This window comes from Bubalus bubalis, chromosome 24 (genome assembly GCF_019923935.1).
Source record: "Bubalus bubalis isolate 160015118507 breed Murrah chromosome 24, NDDB_SH_1, whole genome shotgun sequence".
NCBI classification, from domain to species: domain Eukaryota; kingdom Metazoa; phylum Chordata; class Mammalia; order Artiodactyla; family Bovidae; genus Bubalus; species Bubalus bubalis.
In genome coordinates this window covers 31,865,776-31,885,908 of record NC_059180.1, presented here as the reverse complement: position 1 = coordinate 31,885,908, position 20,133 = coordinate 31,865,776, and the positions used below count along the sequence as shown (strand labels likewise).

Here is a 20,133-nt window from a genome sequence, read left to right as displayed (position 1 = left end):
CGCAGAGTGTCTGGAACTGGACCAGCCTGTGGTTTAACTGGTGCTGATAAAAACTCGGGGAGCCACTCCTGAGCTGGGGACACTTGATGGTTATTCTATTGTCTTCTTTACTCTTGTCTGTATCAGAGGCAGATGTGAAAGCTCTGGGGCTAGACAGTGGGGTTCAAACTTTGCTCGGACACTTCTTTATGAGTGAGCGTGGCCGGTCACAGTCCCACTGTATGCCTCAGCTCCCCCATCTGTCAAGGGTGGGGGTGTAACAATTCTTCCTGATAGAACTGTGGTGAGAGTCAGAGGAGTTAACTAGCGTATCACCAGCACGAAAGCAATTCTAGCTCTGGGGACTCCCCTGGTGGTCCAGCGGATAAGACTCAGAGCTCCCAATGCAGGAGGCCTGGGTTTGATCCCTGGCCTGGGAACTAGATCCCACATGCCGCAACCAAGAGTTCAAAAGCTTAAACTACAGATCCCAAGTTGTGGACGATCCCTCATGCCCGCAACTAAGACCCAGTGCAGCAAATAAACTTTTTTTTTTTTTTTTTAAAAAGAAAGGTTAGCTCTGACTGTTGCTATCAGATAAAACTTGAGTGGTCTCATGATTTTTTTTTTTTCACATTTCATTTGTCTGAGCAGACCTGGACCGAACCCACACCGCCCCCCCTCCTCCACCCTGCCAGCAGACACAGAACACTTGTGTTTGTTGTTCTTTTTTTCTTTTTTTAACTAGATAAATTGAGTTGTAATTCACATACCACGTGATTCCCCATTAAAGAGTACAATTCAGTGGTTTTGTGTCTTCATGGAGTTATGCATCCATCACCACAGTTTCAGATTATTGCCCCCAAAGAGGACAAGGAGGGGCAGCAGTGACTCTGAGCCCTCTATGGCTTCTCCCGCAGAAGGGGGTGGGCTGTGAGGGCCCCCACCTCCCCAGAGCCCCTCTGGGTGGGCACCGTCAGCCGCCGGGGCCTGAGGTATTCTTTAGGGACACCAGAGATCAGCCGGCTGGCCTGGTCGCCTACCCACTGCACTTAGCGCAATCGTGTGACGTGTATCTTTAAAAAAAAGGTGACCACAGACCTTGTGCGGCTTTCTCTAGATCAATGATAACCTGCCACAATTTAATTTCCTCTTTTTTTTTTTTTTTTTTTTGTCTCAAGAGGGAGAGAGAACCACTAGTCAGATATGCTGGGTGTTAAAGCTGCAACAGAGCCCATAAGGGGCATTTCGCGACCAGCCCCTGGTAGAGGCGGGCAGCCAAGGGCTCAGAATGACTCTGGGGTGTCTGCTTCAGCAACTGGGAAACTGGCGGCAACACTTACCCACATGGCGGCAGTGAAGCAAGGCAGGTAGGAAAGAGGCGGAGGAATCTGGATCTCCTGGGATCCTGAAACTCTCGCGAGACTTGAGTAGGCTCTGCCCAAGCTTTAGCATGAGACTAGGGCTTCCCTGGTGGCTCAGATGATAAAGAAACTGCCCTCCATGCGGGAGACCTGAGTTCGATCCCTGAGTCAAGAAGATTCCCTAGAGAAAGGAACAGCAACCCACTCCAGTATTCTGCCCTGGAGGATTCGCATGGACAGTCCACCTGGGTCACAAAGAGTCGGACTCGACTGAGCGACTAACACTTTGACTTTCAGGATGAGACTGAGCTGCATTTAAATCTTGGCTCCTGCTTTTGGGCCACATGGCCTTGAGCCAGTCACACTGCGTCTGGGTCTCCTGGTCTGTAGAATGGGGACCGTAAAACCTGAAGGGTCCCCTTGTGAGGAGCCGAGGGCCCAAGTCACAGCGCACCCAGCAGGGGCCAGGGCACTGGGTTAGGAGATCCCAGCACTGATGGTCTTGACAATGATGGGTGTTATTTCCCCTCCCTGACTGCGCATCTTGGGGAAATTCCAGCCCAGGGAGTACCTGTTATGGGGGTGAAGGAGGCAGAAAGGCTAGAAAGGGCTAAAATAGGGAACTCCGGGGGAGGGGGTTTCCAGCTGAGCAAGAAGGGAGATTCTGGTAGGTCTGGGGAACGAAGCCCATCGCCAGGTCTCACCCTTGTCAGGCCTCCCCAGCTGACATGCTCACCAGGGTGGTCCACCCCTTGGGCCCCTCCTTTACCACATCTTCCCCTCCCCGCCTCCCTGGTCTCTTCCATCCCACCTCAAGCCTTTGCCTTGACTGTTCCCCACCCCCACAATGCTTTTCCTTGACGGGCTTCTCTGCATCCTCACAGCATGTGCTGCCCTGACCTCCTCTCTCACACAACCCCCAGCCCACCCTTCCATTAGTCTCCATCACATCACTCGCTAGAGCATTTATCTGGCTCTGAAATTATATTTCATAACGTATTTATCAATGTGTCTTCGTGTTTCCCTCCTACCCCTCTAGACTGTCAGCCCGCTGCGGGCAGGCGTCTTGTCCCCTTGTTCACGCTCTGTCCCCAGGACTTGGCATGTGCATCCTGAGTGGTCTAAAGCAGGGGTCCCCAACCTCTGGGATCCAATGCCTGATGATCCGAGGTGGAGCTGCTGTAATAATAAAAGAAATAAAGTGCACAATAAATGTCATGCTCTCGAATCATCAAGAAACCACACACACACACACACACACACACTCCACTATGGAAAAATTGTCTTCCACGAAACTGGTCCCTGGTGCCAAACAGGCTGGGGACCACTGCTCTCATGAACATTCCCAGGGGTGGGGTTTGGCTGAACCTGGGTGGGGGCTTCCTGGGAGGAGACCACTGGGAGTCTTTGATCCCCAAGGAAGTGGATGAACCTCTGGCTCTCAGCAGGAGGGTAGGCAAGGCCCAGAGATGGTCACTCAGCAACTCCCGGGCAGAGCGGGCCCAAAGGATGTAGAAGACTTGTCTGTTGGAATGTGTCATCCCTGGAGACAGGATTAGCATCCCTCATGTCCCTAGGCCCATGTCTCTAGCTAGGGGATTCTTGGCTGGTTAGTGGCCAGGGCCCCAGAGCCTCATCAGACCCTCCTCCTGAGAACAGGCTGCTCCCAGCTGGCCGGGTCCTGCTTAAGGCAGGACACCACGCCTCCCTCTGAATCCTGACTTTGTTCTCTCTGCAGACCGCCCCCATGGGTGGGCCTGTAGACTGGCTCTTTGCTAAAAATCCTCCACGCCTGTCCACATCTATCTATCCTCGCCTTAATCCAAGTCTTTCAAGAACTGCAGGGGCCTGCTCCCTACCCTCCTAGCCCCTCTGATTTGTTTTTCATGTGGCAGACACAGCTAGCTCTTTCCAATTTAATTTGGGTTCCATCTTCCCAGGGATGATGAAATCCTTTCATGTCCTCACACTGCTCTGTGGATGAAGTTCAGCCACCCTCCATGTGACCTGATCTTCCCACCCCAACCTCTCAGCCCACGGCACCTCTCAGATACTCTGCTCTGGGTGTTTCTTGACCACTGGGCCTTTGCACTTGTGGTCCCCTCTGCCTGGTAAGATCTTTCTGCCTCTCTCTGTTGGATTAATTATTCTTGCTCAGCTTTCAGATCAAGCCTCAAATATCATGTCTTCCAGGAAACCTCAGGTCCCTGTCAAGGTGGCATCTCCCTCTACACACTCTCATTGGCTCTATATTTGTCTCCTGGGACTGTTCAGAGTGATTGTATAATTATCTGTTTCATGTCTGCCTCCCCTTAGACTGAGCAGCGGTGGGGGTGGGAACCTTCTCTTACCTGCCCCTCCTAACACCGCACATGGAGCATCAAAGTCTGGATGGAGCAGAGACATGCTCATGCCTTCACGCACTTGTTCTCAACAACCGTTTGCTGAAAATCCACTGTCACTGGGCTACCAAGTTGGCACAGATCTGATTCTAGATCTCAGGGGGCTTAGCCTGTTGGGGACCACACACTACGGGTTAAAGAAATGTATTATTAAAATTAATTTCACCTGTTTCTTTTTCCTTTTTAAATGGGACTCTTGGAAAATTGTAAATTTCACATGCACCTGTCATTAGTGCCTGGCACAGTGCCTTTCTGGCATATAGTAGGTGCTCCATAAATATATATCTGTTGAATAAGAGACTTCCCTGGTGGTCCAGGGGTTAAGACTCTGTGCTTCCAATGCAGGCAGTGTGGGTTCAATCCCTGATTGGGGCACTAAGATCCCACATGCTGTGGGTGTGACCAAAACTAAATTTTTAAAATATGTGTCTGTTGAAAAATTAAATAGTTGTCTTTGGGAGGTGATTGGAAGACAAGAGGAAGGGTACTGTCTTTGCATTGTATTCCCTTTGAGTTTACAATGAACAAGTATCTTCTTTTAAAAAAAGAGAGAGATCTAAAATAAAATACAAAAATAAATGAATAAAACACAATCAAACACTCCCTTTGTGATGACTTAATATATTAAGAGAAAAAATCATCACCGTTATACACTTGAAAGATGCCTCTCAGGAACTTCGTGGCGGGCCAGTGGTTAGGACTCTGCTCTTTGACTGCAGTGGCCCCAGTTCAATCCTTGGTTGGAGAATTAAGATTCCTTAAGCTGCAGAGGGTGGCCAAACAAACAAACAAACAAAAAGATGCCTCTCACAGGTATAGACTCAGATGGCTTAGTGTGGCAGCTACGAAGTGCCAGAAAGCTGAGTCTTGGATGATGGGAGAGATTCCTCTCCACGCCCCAGGTTCAGGGAGGCCCCAGAGTCTCCTATGCAAGTGCCAGGTGGGGAGGCCAAGCCCAGGGATAGACCCCCATTGTCAACAAACTAAGATTCCCCACTCCCCAGTTCCCAATCTTCCTGCCTGCTTCTGGGGTTTCTTCTGTCCATCTGTACAGTGGGCACATTGGACTCACTTCATTTTTTTTTAAACTTTTTACTGTGAAAAATTTCAAACATATACAAAAACACAGAGAAGGGTAAAGGGAACCTCCACGCACTGCCCCTCCCCTCAACAACCATCGGCTCCTTTTCTTTCACATCTACCCCCTCCCCACCCTGATTATTTTAAAGCAATTCCTCAACAGAGTATCACTTCATCTGTAACTAGTTCAACATGTTTCTCTCAGAGACACAGCCTCGTTTTCAAAACATAAGCACAGAACCACTATCACACCCCATAAAATGAACAATAACAGCTTAATATCATCCAGGATTCCCTTGGTATTTGCATTCCCCAAATATCAACGTAAAACAAGACAGTTAATGTGTTCAGTCAGGATCCAAACAAGGTCTGCACGTTGAAATCAGCTTACATGTCTCTGAAATCCTTAAAAGAATGTTTTTAGTTGTATATTGTAGTATAGTTGAGGAACAACGTTGCATCGGTTTCCGGTGTACAGCAAAGTGATTCAGTTGTACATATATACGTATCTATTCTTTTCAAAGTTATTTTTGTATTGAGGTTATTACAGAATATTGAGCAGAGTTCCCTGTGCTATACAGTAGGTCCTTAACCCTTAAAAATTTTTATTTTATTTTTTGGCTGCACCACTGGGTCTTCATTGTGGCATGCAGATTCAAAAGCTGTGGCATTTCAGCTTAGTTGGTGTGTGGGATAGTAGTTCCCCAACCAGGGACCAAACCCAGGTCCCCTGCATTGAATGGTAGATTCTTAACCACTGAGCCACCAGAGAAGTGCCATAAATCCCTTTCACGTAGGCTTTAGATTACTCCAGTATATCCTTCTATTCCCCCCACCCAGCCACTCTCTCCTTCTTGCCAATACTCACCACATTAGTTACCTATTTGCTGCAAAATGAATTTCCACGAAACAGATCAGCTTAACACAACAAATATTTACAATCCCATAGTTTTTGTTAGGCAGGAATCTGAATGAGAATTCTTCCAGCTCAGCCTTTCTCACTGCAATCTAAGCGTTGGTGGGGCTGTGATCTCATCTGCAGGCATGACTGGGGAAGGACCAGCTCCCAAGCTCCCTCAGTACACATCGGCAGCACTCACTTCCTTGTTACAGGGGCCCTCCAACGTGGGAGCTCACGACATGGCAACTTGTGTCAACAAAGCAAGCAAATGGGAGAGGGAGTGATGTGTTTCACACTTGTGCATGCACTCGACCTGCCTGGAGGAGCTGTTCAAAGACAACTCACTAGGCTCCACCCCCAGAGTTCCTGACCCAGCAGGCTTGGGCAGGGAAGGACATGCATTTTGAACAAGCTCCCAGGTGACGCTGAGGAGCCACAGGTTGAGAATTACAGAATTATAGGCACCCCCTCCCAAATTTTTTAATTTCTTCATTGAACTTTTTCTGCTGAGGGATCACTGTTAAGAATTCCAAGGTGAAGACAGTGGCTTCAACCCTGGCTGCAAATAAGAATTAGTTGGTGAAAAACTAAAAATAGAGTTGTCATATGATCCAGCAATCCCACTCCTGTGTACATATCCAGACAAAACTCTAATTTGAAAAGATGCACGTACCCCTACGTTTACAGCAGCGCTATTCACAGTAGCCGGGACACGGAAGCAACCTAAGTATCTATTGACAGATGAACAGATAAAGAAGATGGGGTATGTGTGTATATATATATTGGAATACTATAAAAAAAGAAAAGAATGAAATAATGTCATTTGCAGCAACATGGACAGACCTAGAGATTATCATACTAAGTGAAGGAAGTCAGAAAGAGAAAGCCAAACATCATATTATACCACTTATATGTCGAATCCAAAACACAACACAAATGAACGTATCTCCACAACAGGAATAGACTCACAGATATGAGGCTCAGACTTGTGGTTGCCAAGGTGGAAGTGGGTTCGGGAGGGAAGGATTGGGAGTTTGGGATTAGCAGATGTGAACTATTATATATAGATGATATTATAGACAATAAATATTATATATAGAATATTATATATGGAATGGATAAACAACAAGGTCCTGCTGTGTAGTGCATGGAACTGTGGTCAGAATCCTATGATGAACCAGAATGGAAAAGAATATGAAAAAGAATACGTATGTATACACATATATATCTTTACTGAATCACTTTGATATCAGTGATACCATTGAATCACTTTGCAGGTGATTAACACATTATAAGCAGGAATTAACACATTATAAATCAACTATATTTAAATAAAATTTTTTAAAACTTACTAGGTGAACTTTAAAGGGTCACACCATCTCTGCATCCCCAGAAAGGCCTGAGAGACAATCACTGAAAGAGCACATGTCACAACAGCGACTCTGGTGGTGAACGTGGTACCCATGCCTCTAGCCGTAGATAATTTCCACATCTATTAATGAAGTGGGGCTTCCCACTTTACAGATAAGGAAATTGAGGCTCCAAGAAGGTAACTGGAAAGCGGCAGAGCTGGGCTCAAACACAGCCCCAAGTGCCCTGTTGGCCAGCGGGTCGCAGGCCTCTTAGCTTGTGCTGGAGTCTCCAGCCCCTCTGGGTTGAAAGTCCCCAGCCCTCAGATCGAGAGAATGAGGTTGCTTGTGGTCAGGCTCAGCTGTGGATAAAAGCCCCTAAGAGCTGGGCCTCGGGAATAATTCCTGCCTGACCCCAAAGCCACCCCGTGCCTGGGATGGCGGCTATGAATAATGGACGACACTGGTGAGAACTCTGTGGCTGGTGATTCATCTTCACTGTAATGGTCAACTGCCTCTGGTGCGGGGAGGGGAGGACGGATGGACTTCCCTGCAAGAGGCTCAGGCTCCCCTCTCCTTCCCCAGCCTCTCCCCAGCCTCAGAGTCAAAGGCAGGGGCCATAGGAGAATCAGAACCCCACTGCCTATTACTCCCCCATCTCCACCTCTAGACCCTTCTGCCTGGAGAAGCAAGGCCCAGGGACTAGATTCTGGAGGGTGAGGGAGGGAAGGAATGGCTTTGAAATGTGATGCAGTTTGGTCTTCCCTAGTGGCTCAGTGGTAAAGAATCCGCCTGCCAATGCAGAAGTCCTGGGTTCCATCCCTGGGTTGGGACGATCCCCTGGGGAAGGACGTGGCAACCCACTCCAGTATCCTTACCTGGAAAATCCCATGGACAGAGGAGCCTGGTGGGCTCCAGCCCATGGGGTCTCAAAGAGCTGGACACAACTGAGCACAGTGGCACAGTGGCTGATGGGTGAGGGTTCTGTAGCTCAACTGCCAGGGTTCAAGTCCTCTGAATCACACTAGCATTGTGCCTCTGGGGGGCTCACTCATCCTATCTGACACTCGGTTTCCTCATCTGTAAAGTGTGGAAGATACCATCAGCTTCACGGAGCTGCTGCTGCTGCTAAGTCACGGAGCTGTCAGGGGTTAAATGAATAAATAATACATGAAAAGTGCTTGGCCTCATCAGGCACATAGTAGGTACTCAATAAATGCTAGTTAGGTTGCGTACCCACAATGTGGGCAGCTTTTCTGCACACTTTGTCTCATGTACTCCTTGTGGCACCCAAGGACAGTATTTGCCATAATTCTCATTTTACAGATGAGGAAATCAAGGATCACAGAGATTAAGTAGAAGATCACAGAGTAGTCCATGAGAGGAGCAGAATTTGAACTCAATATCCAGTCAACAACTTCCAGTACACTCACGAGTCCCAGTGGAACATCCTGCCCCACTGTCCTGCACTTATTACCCTACAAAAGCTCCTCAGTTTACACAATCCTTCCTTACACAAAAATCGACCCCAGATTAAGGACTTAAATACCAAAAACCAACAAAAAACCCACCTTAAAAATTTTTAGCAGGAATAAGAGGAATAATCCTTTCGAACTTAATGAGCCAAAGATGATAGATTATAGACTTAAATGTCAAAAACAAAGCTTCAGAAACCTTAGCAGGAAGTATAAGTGAATATATTTTAGACCTCAGCATTAACAAAGGTGTTCAGCATCATTAGCGATCCAGAAATGCAAATCAAGATCTCTACTGGGAACAATTTCACAGTCAACTGGAAAACATTTTTAAATCAAATCATACCAAGTGCTGGAGAGGATGTAGATCATACATGTTGCTGGCAGAAGTGTAATTAGGGCAACCACTTCATAAAGTACCTTGCTGTCATCTCTCACAATTGAATATTCATATATTCAGAATCCCAGTGATTCCATTTCCAGGCAAACACTCCAGAGAAACTCTTGCATGGACAATCAAGAGCCACTTATAAGAATGCCAAAGGATTTCCCTGGTGGTCTGGTGGTTAAGAATCTGCCTTCCAATGCAGGAGATGAAGGTTCGATCCTTGGTCGGGGAACTAAGATCCCACATGCTGCAGGGCAACCAGGCTCAAGCACCTCAACTACTGAGCCTGTGCACTCTGGAGCCTACAGGCCACAATCAGAGAGAAGCCTGTGTACTGTAACAAACAGCCCATGTGCCACAACTAAGCCCAAGAAAGCCAAAAATATATACATAAAAAAAAAGAATGCTCAAACAGCACTGTAAATTAGCAGACACCCATACACCATTCAAGAGGCTGTCCACAGGAAACCAGACTGGCCAGCCAGGATACACTGACCTAGGAGAATATGGCACAAACAGGCAAATCCCAGTGTGGGACAGTCTTAGCTATATGTAGACTATTAAATGATGAAATGAAGTCTCATAAGATTCACATATCTTGATACACTTTTTTTGGTTATCTGGCTTCCCTTTGTTGATGGATTGAATTGTGTCCCTGAAGAGATCACTGAAGTCTTAATCCCTGGTACCCGTACATGTAACCTTATTTGAACCTGTATAGGGTCTTTACTGATGTGATTAAAGTTTATTTTTAAATTTTTTAAAATTTATTTATGGCTGTGCTGGGTCTTTGTTGCTGCACATGGGTTTTCTCTAGCTGTGGTACGCAGGCTTCTCATTGCAGTGGTTTCTCTTGTTGCAGACCACGGGCTCTAAGCACATGGCCTCAGTAGATATGGCATGCAGGCTTAGCTGCCCCATGGCATATGGGATCTTCCCAACCAGGAATTGAACCAGTGTCCCCTGCAATGGAAGGTGGATTCTTAACCACTGGACCACCAGGGAAGTGGTATTATTTAAGTTTAGATGAGGTCATATGAATTAGAGTAGGCTCTAAATCCAGTGACTGGTATCCTTATAAGAAGGGGAAGAACTCCCACTAACAATTAGACAAACAAAAGAAGTAAAAAGCATCCAAGTTGGAAAGGAAAAAGTAAAATTATCTGTTTGCAGATGACATGATCTTATGTACATAAAATCGTAAAGACTCCATCAAAAAGCTATTAAAGGACTTCCCTGGTGTTCCAGTGGTTAAGACTCTGCGCTTCCACTGCAGAGGAAGCGGATTCCATCCCTAGGCAGGGAACTAAGATCCCATGTGCCATGCAATGTGGCCAAAAAAACTTTTTTTTTTTTTGCTCTTTAATTTGTTTATTAAAATTATTACAAGGCATATGCATTAGGTGGGCTGTAGGCGTAAACAGTATTTTATGCACCATAGAAAATAAAAGCTTTAATCCACAGGCAATATTTCCTACCACTAGAACCAAGTCCACCCCATCAGGCAAGAAGGCCAAGGAAAAGATGATTTAAAGCAGCTGAAATGTTGCCTGCCTCCTGCTTGAGGTGAGTGGGAGCATCAGAAAGTATGGTACATTTTAGGATGTAGAAAGAGCTTGTGCAAGGCACTACGGTAGGGGTGACACTGAGCGTGTGTGTGTGTGTGTGTGTGTGTGTGTGTGTGCTTAGTTGCTCAGTAGTGTCTGACTCTCCGCAAACCTTTGGACTGTAGCCTGCCAGGCCCCTCTCTCCACAGGATTTTTCAAGCACTGGGAGTGGGTTGCCATGTCCTTCTCCAGGGGATCTTCTGAATCCAGGGATCAAACCCGCATCTCCTGTGTCTCCTGCATTACAGAGGGATTCTTAGGGAATCAAAAGGACAGTATGGCTGGAGTTCTGAGTAGGAGAGGGAAAGGGCCAGGAGATATCAATGGTTGGATCATTCTGGACTTTGGAGATCACATTCATTATGACTTGATTGATGACACCAGCTTTCAGCTCATTTTCTGAGCAGACATGATTGGTCAACATACACAGAATCTAATACAGAATCAGATCTTTGCCAACTCACATTTCTAGATCCTCCCTCTTGTAGTTTTCTTTACTTATATCTTAAGTGATTCTAAAGCAATTCTCTGACAAAACAAAAGAAAACAAAACTCACTCCAACTCATTGGCCACAAAGTAGAATCTTTCAAAAGCACAAGTCTCTTTTAACCTTACCTGATAGTTAGGGATTAAAGGCTACATGCTAAGTTGCTCAGTTGAGTCTGACTCTTTGCAACCCCATGGACTGTAGCCCACCAGGCTCCTTTGTCCATGGAATTCTCCAGGCCAGAATACTGGAGTGGGTTGCCATTTCCTTCTGCAGGGGAATCTTCCCCACCCAAGAATTAAACCTGGGTCTCCCACATTGCAGGCAGATTCTTTACCAACTGAGCCACCAGGGAAGCCCAGGGAGGGGTTAAGGGCTACACCACAGCTAACCAGCTGTCCATCAAATCTGTTTTGCTTTCACCCTGGGACGACAATGTTTCACAGCCTCCTCAGCCACTGGGTGTGACTAGATGGCTAAGAATTGCCAGTGGGATCTGCCATCTTGAAAAGACCGACTTAAGCAACAAAAGTTTAGTTTCTCACAGTTGTGGAGGCTGAAAGTCCCAGATCGAGATCCTAGCTAGCTCAGTTTCTGGTTAGGGCTCTCTTCCTGACTTAAAGACAGTTGCCTTCTCACTGAGTCATAACCTCTTCTTTGCCTGTATGGACAGAATAAACAGTCACTCTTTCTCTTCTTGCAAGCCACCAATCTTACTGTATCAGGTTACCACCCTTATGACCTCATCCAACCTTGCTGCTGCTGCTGCTGAGTCACTTCAGTTGTGTCCGACTCTGTGCGACCCCATAGACGGCAGCCCACCAGGATGCCCCATCCCTGGGATTCTCCAGGCACGAATACAGGAGTGGGTTGCCATTTCCTTCTCCCAAAAAAACTTTTTTAAAAAGCTATTAGAACTAATAAATGAATTCAGTAATGTTGCAGGATATATAAATCAACAAACAAAAATCACTTGTGTTTCTATCCATTAACAGTGAACTATCTGAAAGTGAAATTAAGAAAGTAATCACGTTCACAATAGCATTAAAAACAATAAAATCCTTAGGAATAAATTTAACCAAGGAGGTGAAAGACCTGTACACTGACAACTATAAGACAAAAAATAAAACCAAAACAAAAAAACCCGTAAGATACTGATGAAAGAAACTGAAGACACAAATAAATGGAAAGCTCTCTGTGTTCTCGGATTGGAAGAATTAATATTGTGGAAATGTGCATACTATACAAGGTGATCTACAGAACCAATGCAGTTCCTATCAAAATTCCAATGGTATTTCTCACAGAAATAAAAAAGTACCCTAAAATTTGCATGGGACCACAAAAGACTTCAAATAGTGAAAGCAATCTTAAGAAAGAACGAAGCTGGAGGAATCACACTTCCTGATTTCAAGCTATATTACAGAGCTTTAATAAAACATACTGGCATAGGGACTTCCCTGGTGGTCCAGTGGCTAAGACTCCACACTCCCATTGCAGGGGGCCCGGGTTCTATCCCTGGTCAGGGAACTAGACCTCACATGCCCCAACAAAGACTGAACATTCTGAGTGCTGCAACTAAGAGCCTGTGCAGTCAATAAATTTGATGAAAAGATACTGGCATAAAAAAGGCACCGAGACCAGTGAAAAATAGTAGAGAGCCCAGACGTTAAACCTACACAAACACAGTCAACTGATTTTTGACAAGGCAACAAGAACACGCAATGGAGAAAGGACAGTCTCTTCAATAAATGATGCTGGGGAAACTGGATATTCACATGGCAAACAATGAAACTGAATCCCTGTCTTAGACCACTCACAAACTCAAAATGGATCAAAGACTTAAATGTAAGACCTGAAACCATAAAACTACTAGAAGAAAATATCAGGAAAAAGCCCTTGGACTTGGCAATGATTTCTTGGATAAGACACCAAAAGCAGTAAAAACTAAAATAATCAAGTGGGACTACGTCAAACTAAAGAGCTTGTGTAAAGCAAAGGAAACAACCAACAAAATGAAAAGGCAACCTACAGAATGGGAGAAAATGTTTGCAAAAAATACGTCTGACCGGCAGTTAATGTCCAAAATATACAAAGAACTCAACTCAATAGCAAAAAAGAATTTGCTATTTTTAAAATGGGCAAAGGACCCAAATAGACATTTTTCCAAAGAAAACATTCAGATGGCCAATAAGCACATGAAGAGGTGCTCAACATCACTAATTATTGGGGACAAGCAAATCGGAATCACAATACCACTTCACACAAAAGGAAACCTTTGTGCACACTGGTGGGAATGCAAATCGGGCAGCTACTATGGAAATCAGTATGGAGATTCCTCAAAAAATGAAAAATAGAATTGTCATGTGATCCAGCAATCACTCCTGGGTATATATCCAAATGAAATGAAATCGGTATCTTGAAGAGATATCTGAACTCCCATGCTTATTGCAGCATTCTTCATGATAGCCAAGACATAGAAAAAAAAAAACCAAATGTCCGTCAATGAATGAATGGATAAAGAAAATGTGGCATATATACACATACACGTATATGTAATATATCATATAATATATGTAATATAATATACACACACATATATGTAATATATCATATATGTAATATAATACACACACACACACACACATGCACACACACACACACACACATTGGAGGAGGAAATGGCAACCCACTCCAGTATTCTTGCCTGGAAAATCCTGTAGACAGAGGAGCCTAATAGACTAGTTACAAAGAATCAGACATGACTGAGTGACTGAACACACACACATATACATATACACACACAATATAATATTATTCCACCATATGTTAAGTGAAATAAGCCAGACAAAAAGCAATACCATATGGTTATCACTTACATATGGAGAAGAAAGGAAGTGGGAAAGAGACCGAGAAACAAAGGGAAGGAAAGCAAGCCAATTTCACAGAAACAGAAAATAGAACAGTGGTTGCCAGGGACTGTGGGGGAGGAAGAAACAAGGAGATAAAAAGGTCAAACGGTACAAACTTTCAGTTACAAGAATAAGTTCTGAGGGTCTAATGTACAGCGTGCTGACTATAGTTAGCAACTCGTTACTGTATACTTGAAAGTTGCAGAGTAAGTATTAAACATTCTCACCCTGTGTACGTGGGTGCATACACACACACACACACACACACACAGAGTTAACCATGTGAGGTGATGAACATGTTCATTATCTTGATCTGGGTAATCATTCCACAATGTGTATGCATTAATATTGGAAGTTTCACACTGTGCACTTTAAATTATACAATTATATTTGCCAATTATTCCTCAATAAAGGTGAGGGAGAAATGGGAGAGGTGATGACACCAGAGGAGCAGGCATGTGAAGACAGAGGCAGGGATTAGGGTGATGCAGCTACAAGCCTCGGATTGCTGAGGATTGCTGGCAACCACCAGAAGCCAGGAGAGAAGCATGGAACGCGTCCTTCCCTAGAGCCTTCAAAGGGGATGTGGCTCTGCCAGCACCTTGATCTAGATCTTCTAGCTTCCAGAGCTGTGAGAGAATAAATTTCTACTGTATTAAGCCATCCAGTTTGTGGGAATTTCTTCCAGCAGCCCTGGGAAGCTAATACATCCTTTCAATAAAGTTAGTAGGAAGAAGCTAACATTAAAAAAAACATAAAAGGAGAAGGGGAGCGGCAGAGGATGAGATGGTTAGATAGCATCGCTGACTCAATGGACGTGAATCTGAGCAAACTCCAGGAGATAGGAGCCTGGCACGCTACAGTCCATGGGGGTCCCAAAGAGTCAGAGGTGACTTAGCAACCGAACAACAACAACATAAAAATAGACTTGGAGGATAAAACCACACAAGAGAGAAACCAGGGAGCAATGAAGACAGGCCCCAGGGCGATGGGGATGACAAGGGGGACGGGAGGGGAAACCTCCAGGCTGGACATGGGCCATTGTTAGGGTCCTAGCTTTTGATTAATGGGTTACATGGTGTGAATCACGTGATTAAAATAGCTGTGGGAATTTTTAAGAAAATCAGGTCATGCAAGGACCAAAGAGAAAACACCATGATCTGGGTTATGATTGGCCCACCATTCTCTGCACCTAAAGTTTGCTAATAAAATTACTTAAAATCAACAATAACAAAAAATTACTTAAAAGGGATTCCTGCACCACTGCCTTTTTCCACGTCTGTGACAGAGTGCCCCTCTCCCCTGCCCCCTCCCAGTCCCCACGCTTCTCCCCTTACTGTCTTTCCCTTCTTCCCCAGCGCATACATGGTCTGACAAACCCTGCAGAGTACTCATTTCTGCGTTTATCATCTGTCTTCCCTCGGAGACGCTGTGAATGCCATGAGGGCTGAGGTTCCCATCTGATTCACGCCGGTCTCCCCAGGAGGGAGCACAGTGCTTGGCACAGAGGAGGTGCTACATAAAGATCGGCTAAATCAATGAAAAAACTGAGTAAATAAACAAAGGGTTTGGTGAATGGGCAGTTAAGGGGCTCCGGCGCTCAGATGCATGTGTGTGTTGTGGGGGGTGGGTACTACACGTGGAAATACAGTACAGGCTTCAGGCAGGGAGCAACCTGTGGGCAGTCATGCCCTCCCCACTCCCCAAGACTGCCCCTCATCACGCTGATAACAGACGCCAGAAACGAAGACCAGAACCAACCCAGGTTCCTCTCAGCTCATGACAATCCAGCTGGATGCAGGAGCCCATGAGATGCCTCTGCCCCAGCCGGGGGCTCTTGTCTGGCACTGAAATAAGAGCACCGGGCTCCAAGCCACTGTGGGGTTCGCCTCTGGCGCGTGCTCCACTTCCGCCTTCCACCTGCCCCCATCTTCACCGCTGCTAGCCCCCTAACCATCTCTGGTTATTTCTATTACACTTTGCTTTAAATTCGCCCACTTCTTTTTTTTTTTCTCCCTGAAGAGACTGATTTAAAAAGGAATGGAGAGGGCTGGGGAAGGAATTCGCTGGTGGTCCAGTGGTTGCATGTCCACCTGCCAATGCAGGGGACGTGGGTTCGGTCCCTGGTCTGGGAAGATCCCACAGACCACGGGGCAGCTGGGCCCGTGCAACGCTACTACTGAAGCCTGCGTGCCCTAGAGCTTGTGCTCCGCAGCAGGGGAGGCTGTCATAGTGAGAGGCCCGTGCTCCACAATTAGACAGTGCCCCTCGCTCCAAGCTACAACTGGAGGGAGCCCATATACCTCAGTGAAGACACAGCACAGCCAAAAATAAAAATAAAGAGCAAATTTTAAAAAATAGTTTAAAAAAGAAAAAGGAATGGGGGAAATTTCCTGGGGGGTCCAGTGGTTAGGACGTGGCGCTTTCACTGTTATGGTGTGGGTTTTAGTCCCTGGCTGGGAACCTAAGATCCCACCAGCTTCGCAGCAGAGCCAACATAAATAAATACATAAAAAGGAATGGGTATGTCACTATCATAAACGGAAAAGCAATATCTGAGCCAAAAATAGACAGTAACATAAACTGCAGAAAACAACACGTTGTTCAATTCGAGATGGGAGTGTGGATTGCCCAAGACTGTCAGCCTGAGGTTATAAGGTTATAAGGGGGCCGAGCTAGCACTAGAGAGAGGCCAGAGAGATGTTATACCCACTGACCAGCAAGGGCTGATTTCTCTCCTTGACCCAGATTGCTGGGTGACTCAGAGTTAGGTGACACCCTGTCTGTGTCCCACCTAACCTCGCCCTGGAGAACTCACCTCTCACCCTTTGCGGAACTGCCCTCTGGCCCAGCGGTTCTCTTCATGTTTAGGCCTGGAACCCTAAGAGTAGTGGCCTGGGCAGGAGGCCCAATTGGAGTCTCCCCAGAGGCTGGCTGAGGCCTCTCTATTCCCTGGCAAGCCCCTCCCTTGTCCCACCCCCTCCTGTGCCCCAAGGGAAGTGGGCACAGGACCAGGCTGGCACAGGGCAGGCCCAGCTGGGCTCCAGCAAGCCCCAGGGAGCCAAGGCGAGCTCAGCCTTCGTCCTTAATTATCTTCCTGGCTAATGAGCATCTAAAAACCTCCCTGTCATCGTCAGGAGGACCCCTGGGATGCTGGGGGCAGGGCGGTTCTACGGACCAGATGTCACCAATGGAGGGAGGTATTAGCACCCACCCCTTCCTGGAGAGAGGAAATGGGCTTGGGGAGGGGAGCAATACTTCCTGTCTCTTTGTAGGGGAGAAAGCTAGGGTTGGGGCAGACAGTTAGGGTGGCGGTTAAGTTCAGGACTTGGCAGTCTACTGGGAGGGCTCGAATCAAGGCTTGGTGCGCACCACCTGTGACCTTTAGCAAATGCACTAGCCCCTTGCGGCTCAAAGCGTGGTACCCAAACCATCACTACCACCCGGGGGCTTGTGAGAAATGCAGAACCTTGGGCCCCAACCTACTGAGTCAGAATCTACAACTTAACAAGACTCCCCCCAGATAATTTCTGTGCATATGTGCTGCTCTGTGCCTCAGTTGTCCCATCTGTAAAATGGGGATTAAAATGGGTTCATGTATATGTAGTAGTGCTTAGAACATGGTTTGCTGCTCTTATTATTTATTCATTGTTATTATTGTTGAAGCAACTCACTCAGGGCAAGACAGATAGCTGGACTATTCCCAGCCCCCCACCTTTCAGCACCCCAGAGGTGGGTTGTCCCTGTGAAGACCAAGAACCTGAGGCTCACAGAAACGCAGTGATTTGCCCAAGATCCAAATGAGGAAGCCCAGGTTCACTCCTACACCGATCCAACCCCACTACTAATGTTAAGAGTGAATGGAGGACTTCCCTGGCAGTTCAGTGGTTAAGACTCCATGCTTCCAATGCAAGGGGCACAAGTTCCATCCCTGGTCAGGAAACTAAGACCCTACATGCTATGTGGCATGGCCAAAAAAACAAGTATTTAAAAAAAAAAAAAAAAAAGAGTGAATGGAATTGTTTCCTCTGTACTAAACCCTTGTGGTACTCACAAATGCCCCGTCAACTCCTTCACAATTGCCTTTGCTGTCACCTCCATTTTTCAGGCAATGAAACTGAGGGTCAGAGAGGTCAGGCTGCTTTTCTAAAGCTACCCAGCAGGAAAGGCTGCACTGTACCCAGAGAGTTTGATGCTCATCATCCATGCTATGCTATATCCCCCCATCACTATTTTTTCCTCCCAGAATTTTTTCCCCCAAAGTGTCCCTGAGTCCCTTGTCACCTTTTTTGCCAACGCTGGCTCTGGGGTTCTGGGCCTGCCCCTCCCACCTGCTCACCACTAATGAGGTCTTTGGCCACTTGAGGCTGGGACCACAGAGGCCGCTGAAACTGACTCTGTGGGAAAAACTTGCCTCCTTTCACCCGGGGCTCCCAGGTGTGGCTGACTGGGCAGGAGCCTTTGAGGGTGGTGCTGAGCCAACTCAGGAGTAGGAGCTGTGTTGAGCTATCTGGCTCTGGCCTCTGGGGAGCTGGCCTGGAGCTGAATGCCCCTCTGCCTCTTTGTCCACTCTCACTTAACCTCCAGCTCACCTCCGGGGCCTAGCCTCTTGGCTAGGGTGCAATGGGGTCAGACCCGGAGGTCTGCCGTCTGCCCATTCATTCCTTCCTTCAGACAAGCAAATATCATATCCTCTTGTAAATGTACAATTTTGCAGTGCACAGGCTAGAACATAACCTACAACAGCACTGGGTGGAAATCAGAGAGGGCCCTCTGAAAGATGGAGTGGAAGAACGTTTCAGCTGAAGGAAACAGCACAGGCAAAGGCCCAGAGGTGGGAAACAGCATGGTGCATTTGAAGCAGGAAGACACCAACCCCGAGTGGATGGAGCAGAAAGAGCGTGGTGACTGTGGCCTTGAGAGTGGGGCCCTCCATCTTCTCCCAGAGGGCTCTGCTTTTTTTTTTTTTTTTTTTTTTGTCTGTGCTGGGTCATTGTTGCTGCCCAAGGGTTTTCTCTAGTTGCAAGGAGTGGGGGTGATTCTCTAGTTGTGCTTGGGCTTCTCAATGCAGTGCTTCTCTTGTTGTGGAACATGGGCTCGAGGGTGCACAGACTCAGCAATTGCAACCCATGGGCTCAGTACTTGTGGTGAGGGGGCTTAATTGCCCCACAGCATGTAGAATCTTCTGGGACCAGGATTGAACTGTCCCCTGCATTGGCAGGTGGATTCTTAACCTGTGGACCACCAGGGAAGTTCCAAGGATTCTGCTTGAGACTGGAAAAGACATTTCCAGACAAGATGACCAGTTCTCAGGATGAGGTGCTCCACCTGCCCCCTCCTACATTGCGAGCCAGAGGCAATGGTCCAGAGAACTTGGGCCACAGAGGCCTTGAAGGACCCACTCTTGCCCCTCTTACAGCCAGCTGGCCACAAGGGGAAGGAGTGTCCTCTTCCTTGACCACCTTCCTGGGTGGACAAGTGGACTGACTGGCAGTCATTCCCAGGGCAAACAGGCCTGGCCTCCAATCCTGTCTTTATTATATGTGGGCTGTGGTACTTCAGTTCTCTGGAACATCAACTGCAAAATGAGCAGCTCTTCCTTTCCCAGTTGTCTCCATGAAGTGTGTTGAGAGGAGAGCACAGGGCCTAGTGCTGGGTGAGGCCTAATCGCGGGGGCTATTATGTTCAATAACCATGATTAAAAGAGGCCAAAAAGGCTGCAAATCCTGTTTCAGCCCGCAGCAGAATAAGAGCTCTGTTGAGGTCAGGGTCCTTGCTTGTGTTGTTCGTGGTTATTCCGGCCACCACTGGTACACCCAGCGTACATGGTTGGCGTTCCACAAACGTCGAAAGAATGGATGGATGATGCAGTAATGAACTAATTAATAAACAAGTGAATGACCAGCTCCCGCCCCGAGGGAGGACATGTAACTCAGGGGTCCTGCCTGTCTTTTGTCCTGCCGGGGCAGCTTGCCACACTCTTACCTGCTCTGCACCTCAGTTCTCGCCTCTCTTTGCTGGCGGGTGTAAGGGAAGCCTCTGGGGGCTGGAGGCGGGGGTTCCGGGCACAGAGGCCCCGCACCCACCCGCGCCCAATCACGGTGTGCCGAGGCCGAGCCCGCCCCCCGCCCCCAGTCCTGCCAGCTGCGATCAGCCCCCGCCCCGCCTGTGCGGCCCGCCTCGCGCGCACG

At 47.1% G+C, this 20,133-nt stretch overlaps 1 long non-coding RNA gene across 1 annotated transcript; it reads right to left on the bottom strand.

Annotated features, from left to right (window-relative positions):
- Positions 1-689: 689 nt before the first annotated feature.
- On the bottom strand, positions 690-20,096 carry LOC102413151. Its single transcript, XR_003106345.3, has 4 exons — positions 19,928-20,096; positions 4,390-4,508; positions 3,695-3,855; positions 690-2,522 (listed from the first exon to the last, which is right to left on the bottom strand). It is a non-coding gene; the product is annotated as an uncharacterized LOC102413151 (long non-coding RNA).
- Between the last annotated feature and the right edge of the window lie 37 nt (positions 20,097-20,133).